Source organism: Triturus cristatus, chromosome 11 (assembly GCF_964204655.1).
Source record: "Triturus cristatus chromosome 11, aTriCri1.1, whole genome shotgun sequence".
Classification (NCBI taxonomy): Eukaryota; Metazoa; Chordata; class Amphibia; order Caudata; family Salamandridae; genus Triturus; species Triturus cristatus.
Genome location: NC_140594.1, coordinates 762,935,273 through 762,948,710, shown reverse-complemented (window position 1 = coordinate 762,948,710; position 13,438 = coordinate 762,935,273).

Here is a 13,438-nt window from a genome sequence, read left to right as displayed (position 1 = left end):
ATACATTCTGGGGAGGTTTCCTGGGAGATTGCTCCCAGCCTTCCTTGACCAGACTCAGAGGTCCACGTACAGGGTGGCCATACAGAAGCTCAAAGGGACTGAACCCCAGAGACTTCTGTGGCACCTCACGGTACGCAAAGAGAAGGCATGGTAAGAGGACGTCCCACTTACGCCTCATTGGTCCTTCAAGGCCCATGATCATGCCCTTTAGGGTTCGGTTGAATCGCTCAACCAACCCGTTTCCTTGTGGATGGTAAGGGGTGGTGAACTTGTATGTCACACCACACTCTTGCCAAGGGATTTCATATATTTCGAAATGAAATTGGTTCCCCTATCGGGCACCACCTCTAGAGGGAATCCTACTCGTGAGAAAATTCCCATCAGTGCTCGTCCCACCACGGGGGCCATCACTGTCCTCAGAGGGATGGCTTCAGGGTATCGGGTGGCATGGTCCACCAAGACCAGGATAAACCTGTTGCCCATGGCTGTCTTGGGGTCCAGTGGCCCCACAATGTCAATCCCCACTCGCTGGAATGGGGTACTGACCACAGGGAAAGGTTGGAGTGGAGCTTTCAGCTTCCTTCCACTCTTGCCACTTGCCTGGCAAGTCTGGCATGTCCTGCAGTGAGTGTCAGAACTCCTGCGCATTTGAGGCCAATAAAAGTGGGTGACAAGCCTCTCAAAGGTCTTGTCCTGCCCCAAATGCCCTGCTAACGGAACGTCATGAGCCAACCCCAGTAGGAAGGCTCTGAACTTCTGGGGTACCACCAGCGCACGGGCTGACCCAGGTTCAGCAACCTTAGGCTCTGAGTACAGGAGGTTGTTCTCCCAGTAGATCAAGTGAGTACCGGACTGATCACCATTGGCTTGGGCTGCAGCCTGCTGCCGCATACCCACTAGAGAGGGGCACTCTTTCTGCTCCCTGCAGAATTCCTCCCTGGTGGGGCCTCCTTCTTGCTGCCAATGGGTCAGCTCAGGCAGGTCCCCCAGTTCGGCTATCTGTTCCCCGGTAGGCTCCAGGGCATCCCCCTCAAGGTCTGCTTCCTCCTGGGCCGTGGGAACTTTAGGAGCCGGTTTCCCGTGCCTCCTGCACCCTCTCCCTAAAGCCGGTTCCTGGGCCTCTCCCTCAGGCTCCAGGGTCTCTTCAACACCCCTACTGGCTGCCATTGACCGGGTGGTCACGCACGCCCAATCAGGTAAGCCCACCATCCGCAGGTGAGCTGTCTTCTCCACCTTTTCCCAAGGGAAGCTCTCCAAGTCATTACCTAAGAGACAGTCTACAGGCATGGCAGTTCTCACAGCGACTTGCAGAGTACCAGAGACCCCCCCACTCAAAGGGAACTTGAGCCATTGGACAACGACTCTCGGTGTTGTCAGCATTGACAACCCGACAATAGGCATGAGGTACGACCTGCTCTTGAGATACCAGGTGCTGCCGCACTGCAGTCACGCTGGCTCCTGTGTCTCTAAGAGCCTCTACCTTCTTTCCATTGACGGTCACCACTTGCCCATATTTCTTAGTGTTAGAGGGCAAGTTGGCTTGGGGGACCATCTCACTGTCTCCTAGTGAGACTAAGGTCATCTGTACGGGGTCCCACCCACCTGGGACTTCTACCTCCTCCCCAAAGGCTACTGTGGCCACTTGCTTCGGTAGAGCACCAGTGGGTGCTGGTTTTACATACTGGCGACACTTGGGATCACTGGCAAAGTGACCTAGCTCACCACATTTATAACATTGAGGGGGCCCCTTGGGAACAGGTTTACCTGTCGGGCCCCTGTCTGCTTCGGGGGTGGGGGAGGCTGAGAACCTTTCTGATGGTTCCCTGGGGTATTACTTTGGGGGCCTTTTTGGAACCCTTTCTGTTTTCCCCTGTCCCCCCCACTCTTCTGCTGGGGACCCTGCCCACCCTTGGCGGAGTCTCCCACGTGACCCTTGTGGACCCTGGTGCTGACCCAGCGGTCTGCCTCCTCTGCAAGCTTCCTAGGGTTAGTCAGCTTGCAATCTATCAGGTGTTGGCGTAGCTCAGGAAAACAATTATGCGACAAGTGCTCCCATGCAATTAAATCATAGAGACCTTGGTAATCATCAACTTTGCTCTTTGCTACCCTTCACCCAGCCATCCAGTGCTCTGCAGAAAAAGGTTACATACTCCACATACGTACCCCCCGCATTCTTGGTACACCCCCTGAACTTCTGTCTATACATTTCAGGAGTTAGCCCATATCTGGTCATTAAAGCTTCCTTCATGTGGGGATAAGACTTCTGCATGTCAAAGGGCAAATCTAAAAGTGTGTCCCGCCCCTCACTGAGGAACCGTCCCCACAACCCCGCTCCCCAGTCTTTCTCAGGGACCCGGTGGGAGGACATGGCTATCTCATAGGCCCGGAACCATTGCCCTATGTCATCATTCTTGTAGAACTCTTTAACTACATCCTTTGGTATGTACACCCTTGACTCTACCTGCACCGGCGTTGCGCTGCCACCAGAGGGAGTGTTTTCCAAACTCTTCTCTTTTATCGCCAGCTCCCTCATTCTGGCGTCGTGCTCCATCAGGATCTTTCTCTCCTCAAGAGCCATTCTCTTTTCTTCTAGAGCCAGCTTTTTGCTTTCCAGCTCCAATTGACCATCTATTTTCAGCTTTGCCAAAGTGGCTTGTTGCTCTCTTGCGGCCTGTCTGTCTGCCAGCTCCTCTGGTGACAGACCTCTGCCCGCACTGTGGATGCTCTCCGCTGGTTCCACTAGGTCAATCTCCTCAGGTACAACATCCTCAGCTGCACCCCTTGATTCCATCCAGGCTTTCAGCGCCTTGTAGATCTGTGGTTTGAGCTTGCACCCCACATGTGGAACCTTGAACTTCTTGCAAAAGTACTTGAGTTGCCTTCTTGTGTAGTCGTCCAGTTTTGACGCATCCCATTCCCATTCCATCTCAGAGGCTTCAGATGCTGTGCTGTTTGAGCCCGGCATGGCTTCAAACGCAAGGGATCTACTTTTTTCTTGGCAAGCGAAAATTAAAACTTGAAAAGTTCTGTGGATTAAGCTACTGGACTGTCCACTGTGCAATGGTTAGTAATCACTGCGCAGACACCAAGAACGCAAATCCGTAAATCCGCACCGCTGCCACCAATGTTAGAATCCGGGGTCTCTGGTTGGCGCAGGTATGCACTTGCGACAAGCAGGGACCCTTTTCATCTAAGTCAGGGCAAAGGATCACCTCTTTAAAAATAACCCCTGCTCACCCTCTAGGTAACGTGGCGCGAGCAGTCAGGTTAAATTTCCAGAGGGCATAAGGTTAAGCGTTCAAGTTGTCCCACACAATAACCACCACCCCACCACACAAAAGACACAAGGATGTATTTATCAAAAATAGAAGTCTTTATATAAAAGGTTTCTTTCAGGCAGGTTGCACAAATACAGTTCTCTTGGTAAAGGTCAATCCAGTTACTCTTTAAAGGCTGAAGGGCAGTCCACAGATCTCAATATGGCACAGTTCTAGTTAAAATCAGGTTCTTAGGTCTTCTGCGCACTTCGTAGCGCCTTTGTGATGCTCTGGGCAAGGTTTTTGCAGTGCCTTGCCGTTTCTCACGCTTCCCGCGTGAGCCGGAGTACGCTTGCCGAGTCTCACGCTTCTCGCGTGAGCACCAGCAATATCTTCCAATGCGGTACGGTTCAAAGCAGGTACGGTTCGAACCACACTGCTCCAGAGGCCAGTACGGTTCAAACTAAGGTTAGTACGGTTCGAACCAAGGCCAGGCAGTACGTTTTAAAAGCGCAAGGATTGCAGTAAGTACGACCGGACAAGCACCAGTACGACTCGGACACGGGCCGTACGATGTCAACCAGGGTATTACAGAAGCAGGTACGAGTCGGAATACGGCCCCAGGCAGTACGGGTCGAACTCAATCGCCCCAGCCCACAATACTTTCAAGGCAGGTACAGCTCGTACACCGGGCAGTGCGGGCCGTACGTTTTAGCGCGAAGGGGCACAGTACCTTGCAGCTTCACGGGAAGGTTTGTGGCGGCCTCGCGGTCCAGTCCAGGGGTGTCCCACGTCGCGCTGGCGTCCCAAGTGTCCAGGGGACGGCGGTGCTTTGTGGGGCGCTCGGGCAGGATGCAGGTTGCCACGAAGGGGGACAGAAGCAGGAGGGCAGCCTCGGGGTGAGATCACAGCGCCGCGCGCTGTTAGCTTCGGCCGGGGACGTGAACCAGCGCACTTTCGTCCTTTGCACACACCTCCACAACCCGGCGGGGGTCACAGGGGCTCGGGCTCAGGCACAGAGATCTCCACCTTACTTTGCGAGCTACGACTCGAGGGGGTAGCTGCTTACTTTGCTCGGGCTGACAGGCCTTTACGTTGCTCACAGCCACTCCAGCAGCAGACGTCACGTTGCTCAGCGAGATCAGGGGATGCATAGGTTCTCCGGGGTCAGCTTGCAGAATCACTCCTAGGCACTTCTCTTCTTCTTCAGGAAAGGTAGCGCCCACTGTTCCTGGGGCGCAGATCAGGGGGCAAGTTCACCAGCAAGCCCTTGGAGATTGTTTAACAGCACAAGTTGATGCAAAGTCTTTTCCTTAACTCTTTTCCTCTCCTTCCAGCAGACAGGCACCCACTGTAGGCCAGTCTCTCATGCAGAGAGACAGTACTCCTCCTTCAGCTTCTCCAGGTCCTTCTCCTTCAGGCAGAGGTTCGTCTTGGCGCAAACAGGATCTGATTTATTAGGAGCCAGGCTCCTACTTTTATACAGTGATTCTTTTGTTCTTTAGCGCCAGGGGGCCTGGGCCTGGCTCAGTCCAGTTTTGGAGCACTTTGTTGTGGTGACTCTGCTCTTTCCTTTCAGCAGCAGGGCAGAGACATCAGCCGCTCCACAGGGGGCGGAGCCGGCTTTGTGCTGGCAGAGCACAGGTCTATTCAAGAGTCAAGATGTACTCCTCCCACCCATCCTGGTGTAATCTCTCTACCCACCACCTGGCAGCCAGCCTGTCTCCTGGAATTCCCCAGCCCTGCTCCTCACTGTTGCTAGGCAGAACACACACACACAGCGCAGAGGCGGACTGAATGGCCAGATCAGTAAATACTAACTTTCTAAAAGTAGTATTTACAAACGCAGGATATTAAAATAAACTTTACTAAAAGAAGTATTTTATTATTCTGAGTTCAGGCATACTAAATATGATTTCCTACCATGCCCTATGAGTCCACTGGGGTCACAGCGTGTAGTAACTCCAGCAGCCCATTCTGGCCTATGGAGAGCAGGTAGCCTTCAATAGTGAAAAACGAAAATGGCTGTAATTCCCTATTAAGACATGCCACACATATCAGGGCATGTCCTACCTTATGCCTACAATGCACCCTGCCCTTGGGCCTACCAGAGGGGTGACTAATATGTGGTTAAGGGAAGGTTTAGGGACTGGCAAGTGGGTGCACTTGCGCAGTCAGCGCGACAGTACCAGACTGCACGCAGGTTCTGCAGTGGCAGACCCTAGACACATTTTACTAGGCCGCTTCTGTGGGTGGCACAACCAGTGCTGCAGGCCCACCAGCAGCATTTGTATTTACAAGCCCTGGCACTCCTGGTGCACTTTACTAGGGGATGACAGTAAACCAAATGAACCAATCATGTACACCAATCAATGTATGCACTTTTCAAAGGAAGCACTTGCACTGTGGCACTGATCAGCAGTGGCACAGTGCTCTGAGCAGCTAACACCAACAAAACACAATGAGGCACATCAGCAAAAAGTGGAAGGGAAACTCACGCCAAGGTGCCAGGTCTAACACGAAACCTAGCAAACCTATACATTTTTTTAAAGTAGACAACCAGGGGAATCCAGTATGGGGAGACTTGACTGCCTCCCACCAGATTCTGTTACCCAGAATCCCTCACAAACCAAACAAATTGTCAAAAAAACCACATTTTCCACACATTTCTGTGGTGGAAAGTTCTGGAATCTGCGTGGATCGACAATTTTCCACCCACCCCGCTTTCCTTAAAGTCTTTCGAGAAAAATGGTACCTCACTTGTGTGGGTTGGCCTAGTGCCCGCGACAGGAAACGGTGCCAAATGCAACGTGGTCACACCGCAATTTCGTAGTGAAAAATGACCCTTTTTTGGCAAAGTTCCTAGCTGTAGGTTTTGAACCCTTGCTCTGCCGGCACCTAGGGAAACCTAGCAAACCTAAACTTTTTTTAAAAGTAGACACCCAGGGGAATCCAGGATGGGGTGACTTGACTGCCTCTCACTAGATTCTGTTTCCCAGAATCCCTCACAAAGCTAAAAAATTGTTAAAAAAACACATGTTCCACTCATTTCTGTGATGTATAGTTCTGGAATCTGCATGGATCCACAGTTTTCCACACACCTTGCATTCCTCAAAGTCTTCCGAGAAAAATGGAACCTCACTTGTGTGGGTCGGCATAGTGCCCGCGACAGGAAACGACGCAAAACACAACGTGGTCACACCTCAATTTCGCAGTGCGAAATGACCCTTTTTTGCAAAGTGCCTAGCTGTAGTTTTTTAACCCTAGCTCTGCCGGCACCCAGGGAATCCTAGCAAACCTATACATTATTGAAATGTAGACACCCAGGGGAATCCAGGATGGGTTGACTTGACTGCCTCCCACCAGGTTCTGTTACCCAGAATCCCTTGCAAGCCTAAACAATTAGCAAAAAACTCACATTGTCCACACATTTCTGTGCTGGCAAGTTCTGGAATCTGTGTCGATCGACAATATTCCACACACCCCGCATTCCCCAAAGTCGTCTGAGAAAAATGGTACCTCACTTGTGTGGGTCGGCCTAGTGCCCGCGACAGGAAACGGCACAAAACGCAACTTGGTCACACCTCAATTTCGCAGTGAAAAACTACCCTTTTTTTCCAAAGTGCCTAGCCGTAGGTTTTGAACCCTAGCTCTGCCGGCACCTAGGAAAACCTAGCAAACCTATACATTTTTTAATACTAGACACCCAGGGGAATCCAGGATGCAGTGACTTGACTGCCTCCCACCAGGTTCTGTTACCCAGAATCCCTTGCAAACTAAACAATTGTCAAAAAACACATTTCCCTCAAATTTCTGTGGGGTAAAGTTCTGGAATCTGCGTGGATCCACAATTTTCCACCCACCCTGCGTTTCCCAAAGTCTTCTAAGAAAATTGGTACCTCACTTGTGTGGGTCGGCCTAGTGCCCGCGACAGGAAACGACGCAAAACGCAACGTGGTCACACCTCAATTTCGCAGTGAAAAATGACCCTTTTTTGCAAAGTGCCTAGCTGTAGGTTTTGAACCCTAGCTCTGCCGCCACCTTGGGAAACCTAGCAAACCTATGCATTTTTGAAAACTAGACACCCAGGGGAATCCAGGATGGGGTGACTTCACTGCCTCCCATCAGGTTCTGTTACCCAGAATCCCTTGCAAACCTAAACAATTGTCAAAAAACACATTTCCCTCACATTTCTGTGGCGGAAAGTTCTGGAATCTGCGTGGATCCACAATTTTCCACCCACCCTGCGTTACCCAAAGTCTTCTGAGCAAATTGGTACCTCACTTGTGTGGGTCGGCCTAGTGCCCGCGACAGGAAACGACGCAAAACTCAACGTGGTCACACCTCAATTTCGCAGTGAAAAATTACCCTTTTCTGGCAAAGATCCTAGCTGTAGTTTTTTAACCCTAGCCCTGCCGGCACCTAGGGAATCCTAGCAAACCTATACATTTTTGAAAGACAGACACCCAGAGGAATCCAGGAAGGGGTGACTTGTCTGCCTCCCATCAGATTCTGTTACCCAGAATCCCTCACAAACCTAAAAGATTGTCAAAAAAACCAATTTTCCACACATTTCTTTGGTGGAAAGTTCTGAAATCTGCGTGGATCCACAATTTTCTACCCACCCCGCATTCCCCAAAGTCTTCCGAGAAAAATGGTACCTCACTTGTGTGGTTCGGCCTGGTGCCCGCGACAGGAAACGGCGCAAAACGCAACGTGGTCACACCTCAATTTTGCAGTGAAAAATGACCCTTTTTTGGCAAAGTGCCTAGCTTTAGGTTTTGAACCCTAGCTCTGCCGGCACCTAGGGAAACCTAGCAAACCTATACATTTTTGAAAAATAGACAACCAGGGGAATCCAGGATGGGGTGACTTGACTGCCACCCACCAGATTCTGTTACCCAGAATCCCTCCGAAACCTAACAAATGGTAAAAGAAAACACATTTTCCACACATTTCTTTGGTGGAAAGTTCTGGAATCTGCGTGGATCCACAATTTTCCACCCACCTCGCTTTCCCTAAATTCTACCGAGAAAAATGGGACCTCACTTGTGTGGGTCAGCCTAGTGCCCAAAACAGGAAACGGCGCAAAACGCAACATGGTCACACCTCAATTTCGCAGTGAAAAATGACCTTTTTTTGGCAAAGTGCCTAGCTGTAGGTTTTGAACCCTAGCTCTGCCGGCACCTAGGGAAACCTAGAAAACCTATACATTTTTTAAAAGTAGACAACCAGGGGAATCCAGGATGGGGAGACTTGACTGCCGCCCACCAGATTCTGTTACCCAGAATCCCTCACAAACCTAACAAATTGTCAAAAAAAACACATTTTCCACACATTTCTGTGGTGGAAAGTTCTGGAATCTGCGTGGATCCACAATTTTCCACCCACCCTGCTTTCCCTAAAGTCTTTCGAGAAAAATGGTACCTCACTTGTGTGGGTTGGTGTGAGAAGTTGGCCTGGTATATGATGTTCACTAGTTAAAGTGACCACCTTGTACCATGCCAAGCAACCCTTATGGTGTGGTTGTAAGTCAACCTTTTCGGACTAGCTGCCCTAGTGGTAGCGTAGGCTAAGCAGTCTTTGAGGCTAAACTCGTGCAACGTGTTAAGCAGGCTGTTTTACCAAATGTAACCCCCCTTTATACCAATGAAAGGACACCACACAGATATATATTGAAAATATATATGTCTTTATTTCTCAAAGTATCCCCTAGACTCTTTATGAGCACAGGAGCACAAATCGTTAAACAAGAATAAGATCAAGGCCCGTGGGAAGGGCTGAAACGCGTCATGGCGACCTCTTACACCGATTAAACTCTTTTGCACCGATTTGTGGTCCGTATCCGTTTGTTTGCCTGAAGGAGTACGCAGTACGAACAGAGCATCTAAAAAAAGAATACGTTAGAATACACAGAAGTTGCACTTTATATGGATAGGCCCTGGTGGCCGCTCGAACCATATACTAAAATAGTGGTATAAGTACCACGAACAGAAAAGGGAAAAGGCCTAGGGCCTCTAGAATCGCTGGGCCTACAAGGAGCTAACTTTAGTTAGTGACCAGGAGGTCCACGGGTTGCGTGTGCAGAGCAAATAGTCACACGCGGGCTCCCATAGGTTTTCAATCGGTGCGTAAAAGTTACAAAGTTACTGCAAAAAGGATCTTCCGGATGGACAATGAACTCAAGATTGGAAACACAGACACTAGAGATGATACTCTACACTTGGGCACCGGAGTGCCAGCTTTACCTCACCCACAGGAAGCGGGTGCATAGGTCTCGAAGTGCGTCGGGTTTCTTCTATCTGTTCAATGGAGCCTGAAGACAAAGATGCTGCAGGCGGTCGGTCCGGAAGAGATGCGGTGGATCCAAGAGTGGATCGGAGTTGTAGAAGACCTGTAGGCAGAGGGGACAGTGTTCACAGTCACTAGCCAGTGACCAGCGTGGCACCAGGTGGGTACCAGGCGATGTCGGGTGCAAACAGGAAGAAAGGTGTAGCTTGTCTCTGCAGCCACGTGATCCCTGAAGGTCGACGACGTCCAGGAGTCGGTTCACGAGCTGTCCCATGCAGGCTCTCGCTGTCGGCGCTGTCAGCGACTTAATCGAAGCAAACAAACCTTGGCAAAAGCAATTGATGTGGAAAACGAAATAAGCTGATGGTTCTGACCAGCAAGGTCAGAGAGATTGCTCCTTTGGAGGGGAGCAAGGGCCAGTCTGGAGCAACCAGACCAGTGGTGTAGTTCTTGAAGTTCGTCGCCAAGATGGCCACTAGCCAGCGGGCCAGCAACCGGTTAGGCGCGTTGAGTGGCAAAATGCAGAAGGGCCCCACGCAGATCGTGGAGATGCTGGAGGGCTCACCTTTGGTGCAGATGCTGCTCGGGTGTTGGGCTTCTCAGATCCCTAAGCACAACTTGGAGGGGGCCTCGGTTGTTGCGCTTGCAGCTTGTCGTAGTCTTTTCAAGATGGCTGGCTCCACGTGTCTCGGTGCCTCCACGGGTTCCTCTTTTTCAGGGACTGTGGATCGGGCGGTGAGAGGTCTGGAGGTCCAGGTCTTGTCAGTCTCTGGGCTCGGGCTCCGGCGGGAGGCGGCGGCAAAGCAGACGTTGATTCGCTGGATGGTGCTTGCGTTAGCAAGGTGGTCACTCCCTGACCACAGGGGAGATTGGCTTCGGTCCTCTGTGCGGCAGAGCGTCGAAGTTCCCGTCTTCTTCTTGTAGTTAAGTTGATTCCAGGATGTCTAAAGTCTTAGGACACAGCTCCTACCTTTATTCGGATTCTAGGGGCCGGACTACCTGCTAGGTCCCTCCCTAAGGGTGGGACCAGGAAGGGGGGTGGTTACACCCCCAATCCTTTGTCCAGCTCGCCCCAGGTCCAGGGCTGGTGTGCCCCAGGACCGGTTTGAACTGGCATATGCACCGAGGCTCCTTGTGAGCCTCAGGCATGTCTGGTTCTATTGAAGCCCTACCTGACCAATACACAAAATCCTGTCTGGGGTGGTGCACGCACCTCCCCTGGCAGGAAACCCTTTGTCCACATCTCCCAAGCTGGAAGGACACCCAGCAGCAGGAGGGCAGACTTGTGTCTGTGGTGGCAGCATCCATTTTGTGGAGCTGAGGCTATGTCTGATTTTACCCGGGTTTCAGGTACTGTACATGTCGTGTCCCTCTAGAAGGGTGGAATGCTAACCCCGTCACCAGAATTGGCGAGGGGTTAGTATTCCAATTCGTATGACACCTTACTCGACATGTTTTGATAAAGCCAAACCAAAGATAGCATTTAACCGCGAGGTTCATAATGCACTTAAGAGTATATGGTATGACGATATCTGGAAACAGTAGAAGGAAGTGGTTCCGACCACTGCAGACAGGCTCAGCTCATGCCAGAGCACCATCTCACATGGAACCAAGCACTCTGCCTTCAGGATTGTTAAGGCCTGCCATAGGAGTGACTTATAGGTTAACATGTGTCCCATTTAAGGTTAGGTATAGGCATACTACACCTAAGTAAGAGGTGGTTACACCAACTTACCCCAGCTGAGTGATCAGCCAGTTGTGTCAAATTTGTTAGGCCAAGCCTGGGGTGGCATAATACATGCTTCAGCCCCTGGCAAGCCTTAGATACACCAATGCCCTGGGTACCTAGTGTACACTGGTACAGGGGCTCACAAGGTGATCCACTTCCAATTGGTTATGCACCTAGGGTGCATAGTGTAAATTTAGTAGAGAGAACAGCAGGCTGGGGGTCTGATTGGCAGGCCCACAGCCTCAATATGTCAAAAACCAGTGAAGCAAAAAGCAAAAATTTGGGGTGACCATAGGATAGCAGACCCTACTCTCCTACACAACCCCCCCCCCCAAACGCAGGGACATTAAACTAGCCTTGACCAGTCTCGTCTTCATGTCCTAAGTGGAAGTACCTGGAGAGACCATCTGCATTCCCATGGTCAGTACCTGGCCGGTGCTCAACTGTAAAGTCCATCCCCTGTAGGGAAATGGACCACCTAAGCAGTTTGGGGTTTTCACCCTTCATCTGATTTAGCCACAAGAGGGGCTTATGGTCGGTCTGAATCTTGAAGTTAGTGCCAAACAAGTATGGCCTCAGCTTCTTCAGGGCCCACACCACAGCAAAGGCCTCCCTCTCAATAGCTGACCAATTCTTCTCTCTGGGGGTCAACCTTCTGCTAATAAAAGCAATGGGTTGGTCTTGACCATCTACATTAAGTTGTGACAGCACAGCTCCCACACCCAACTCAGAAGCATCTGTTTGGACAATAAACCCTTTGGAGTAGTCAGGACTTTTCAGGATAGGTGCAGAGCACATGGCCTCCTTCAGGTCATCAAATGCCTTTTGACAGCTTACTGTCCACTGAACCTTTTTGGGCATCTTCTTGGATGTCAGATCATTAAGAGGAGTCACAATGGACCCATAGTTCTTAACAAACTTCCTGTAGTACCCAGTCAAGCCCAAGAAAGCTCGAACTTGAGTCTGGGTGGTTGGAGGGGACCAGTCCTTGATGGATTGTATCTTACTCTCCAGTGGTTGAACTTGGCCTCCACCTACAAGGTGGCCCAAATACACAACCTTACTCTGCCCTATCTGGCACTTAGTAGCCTTGATAGTGAGGCCTGCCCTTTGCAGAGCCTCCAGAGCCTTCTTCAGGTGGATCAGGTGATCCTCCCAGGTGGAGCTAAAGACAGCAATGTCATCAAGATATGCTGCGCAAAAGTCATCCAACCCGGTAAGGACTTGATTCACCAACCTTTGGAAGGTGGCAGGTGCATTCTTCAGACCAAAGGGCATCACCACAAATTGGTAGTGCCCACCTGGGGTTGAGAATGTGTTTTGGCCTTAGACTCCTCAGCTAATCTGATTTGCCAATAGCCAGCTGTCAAGTCAAATGTGCTCAAAAACTTAGCAGAAGCTAGTTTGTCTATGAGCTCATCTGCCCTTGGAATAGGATGTGCATCTGTCCTGGTGACAGCATTGAGTCCTCTGTAATCCACACAGAACCTCATCTCTCTCTTGCCATCTTTGGTGTGAGGTTTGGGGACCAGAACCACTGGGCTAGCCCAGGGGCTCTCTTAGGGTTCAATGACGCCCAATTCCAGCATTTTGTGTACCTCAGCCTTTATACAGTCCCTGACGTGGTCAGGTTGTCTGTAAAGCTTGTTCTTTACAGGCAGACTGTCACCAGTGTCCACCACATGGGTACACCAGTCAGTTTGGCTAGGTATCAAGGAAAACATGTGTTGAAATGATTGTAGAACTTGTCTACATTCAGTCTGTTGATGATCAATGAGGTTGCCTCCAAGGGTCACTCCTTCAACTGAGCCATCCTCAGGGTTCTGAGACAACAGGTCTGGGAGAGGGTCACTCTCTTCCTCCTGTCCCTCATCTGTAGCCATGAGCAAGCCCATGTCTGCCCTGTCAACATATGCTTTTAACCCGTTAACATGGAGTACCCTGTGGGGACTCCTGGGAGTTCCTACGTCCACCAAGTAGGTGACCTCTCCCTTCTTTTCCAGGATTGTATGGGGTCCAGACCATTTGTCTTGGAGTGCTGCTGGGGCCACTGGCTCCAACACCCATACCTTCTGTCCTGGCTGAAACTCAACCAAGACAGCCTTTTGGTCATGCCAAGCTTTCTGTAAGGCCTGGCTTGCCTCAAGGTTTTTGGATGCCT